Genomic DNA, 2,500 nt, shown 5'->3' with positions numbered 1-2,500 from the left:
TGTTACTTGGCAATTGTTGGCTGTTGCAAATGTTTCTTTTTCACTTGCGTCAAGATGCTTACCAAGCATTGAGTTTACAACTCGTTGTTGATTTTACAAAGTAAACAAGCAAATGTTATGTGCATAACCTTAGCTGTCTTTGTAAAGGTCAGAACGTACTTGCTAATTTCTCTTCCTGCCTTTTGGTGGCACTCTGATGCCAGCGATCGCCTCCAGTGTGTTTTGGAAACAAGACGTCCTTTCTTAACAAAAGACTCAATCTACAAAAGACTGCAAAACAAAAATTGATTAAATGTGAACTGTTGGAGGAAAGTTTACTTGGTGTAAAAAAGAAAAAGAAAAAGCCCTGCAAGCACTAAATAGCAGGTCAGCTGTAATTTGGGCTAAAGGTTACATTATACACACAGTGATTGCATATTCATGTTGGCTAAATGAAGATTTTCTTGTTCAAACTCAAATACTAAAGGCATAACATGTGAATATAAAGATATGGAATTCATGTGAGGCTGAAGCCCCTTATATTATTTTTAGACAAGCGTTAATCTAAACATGGCCCTTTGATTCCTTTTTTTTTGTTAAGAAGATGTTTCTTGGACTATTGTAAACATTAGAACAATTTTTAACAAATCATGTTTGTGAGCAATGTGGAAGTAGAGGACGTGTGTGTGTATATATATTTACACATTTTAGCACAAATACACAGGCATTATTTTTGAAAGCTGTTTTCAAAACCTCTGCTTAGGTCAAGTTAAATTTATTGTATTTTATATTGCTGAGCTCCATGATTTTGAATTGAGGTGACAGCTGAAAAGCACCAGAAACTTTTAGAATTTCAGAACTATATATTCCTATAAAGGAAGAAATTAAAGTCCCACTCCTAGAAGGCAAGTAATTGCATTTTAAAAATACAAACTTAAAAGAAGCATAACAAAACACCCCTTTCCCCCTTATAGATTTACGTTAAGAAAATTCTTTTTCCATATGTGGACGATTCATGCACACTGCTTGTAGTTTAAAAAAATCTCTTTAAAATATATATTTTTGGCATGATAACGTGAAGATGTTTGGTCTTGCATTCTGTAAACTATATTCCCACCCGCTTTTTAAAAAAGCCTTTGATGAGTAAGTGTTCCAATGAAATATCATTAGTGAACCTAGATATAGCAAGCACAGATTCATGATGAGAAAGGATGAAAAACAAAAATTGCCTCTATTTCCATACAAGGAAGGGAGAACTTGGGATAGGTGAGAAAGTTGATTTTAAAAAAGGCCAACTACTACTACTACTACTACTACTACTACTAAACCTCTTAACTTTAACCAAATCATTCTTGTATGTTTTTATCAGTGCTGTTGCATGAACCGAAAGACACTGTTCTAGACCAAAAGGTGCCTTCCTTTACAAACTACAAAATTCCAGTGATTTCACTCATAGCTGTCAATGATAGGCAAACTGAAAGTAATTGAAAGCAGAGTGTAAAGCAAGCAACATCCTATTGGAGACACTGATTCTAGTACAACCAGTGGCTCTTTAAAAACCTGAATAAAGGAACACTCCATTCTGAGTATGTAAACATGCCGTGAAGCAAAGATATATGAAGCATCACAAGCTTCTGTTGGGTGCAAATAAAAGTTAGCAACTGTGAGCTCTTCCTGGAGTCATGGATTCTACTGCTGCTGTTCACAAAACAAAACAAAACAAAACAAAACAAAACAAAACAAAACAAAACAAAACACCCATCCTTTGAACTCAACATACATTTTGGCAAAATAAGGACTGCAGAATATAACATGATGAGAAACGGACTTTCAATGAAGGCCTTAAGTCACTAATATATATAAAAATAAGATCTACAGATGGGAAAGGTCAACAGTCCCGGAATCTTTCCATTTTGAAATGAGCACATTTTAGAACTGGGTTTCTGGTATAAAGGGTAGTTATCTTTATAAATAAAGTCCTAACAGCAACAGAATTAGTATGTTTTCTATGAATCTTTTTTCCCAATTTGCATTCAGCAAAAGTGCAGTTGCAGCCAAAAACCCTGCAAGGGGGAAGACTGACAAGGAAATTTCTTCATTGGCTCGGTATGATAAATTTGGATGGCTCGTAAAGTCTAAGCTAGCAGTTGCAGCTGTTTCTTTTCTCAAAAAGCTAATCTTGCAAATACTATTGTACACATGCTTAATTTGGAACACTCAATCTCACAATTAGCTTTTTTTTTTAATATTCAAATGACTTCACATCATCTCTGTTTACAGTATATATGCCTTCTATAAAGGAAATGCCCCAAATTCATCCCAGTAAAATTTCAAGCTGCTTTCTGCCTATATTTTGAGCATCTCTTTATCTGTTCTAGTTTTTGAAAAATCCAGTATATTGCCTATGAAATCTGTTTTTCCTTTAAAAGCTATGATTCTTAAGAAATGCACAGTAAAGTGTATGATGCCAACATTTGCCTGAACAGGACCACAATTAGAAATGCATTTATACTGAAACGTA

General features: G+C 34.4%; 1 long non-coding RNA gene across 2 annotated transcripts in view; it reads right to left on the bottom strand.

Annotated features, from left to right (window-relative positions):
- The window catches only part of LOC309342639, a 13,508-nt gene extending 13,244 nt beyond the window's left edge, over window positions 1-264 (bottom strand). For both annotated transcript variants that reach the window (XR_014156947.1, XR_014156948.1), the window contains exon 1: window positions 160-264. This is a non-coding gene — a long non-coding RNA (uncharacterized lncRNA). The remainder of the gene's footprint in view (window positions 1-159) is intronic.
- Window positions 265-2,500: the final 2,236 nt, after the last annotated feature.

The sequence above is a fragment of the Podarcis erhardii genome (genome assembly GCF_964252035.2).
Source record: "Podarcis erhardii genome assembly, chromosome: 5".
Classification (NCBI taxonomy): Eukaryota; Metazoa; Chordata; class Lepidosauria; order Squamata; family Lacertidae; genus Podarcis; species Podarcis erhardii.
Note: the sequence above shows the minus strand (reverse complement) of the source record. Positions and strands in the feature narration are given on the sequence as shown.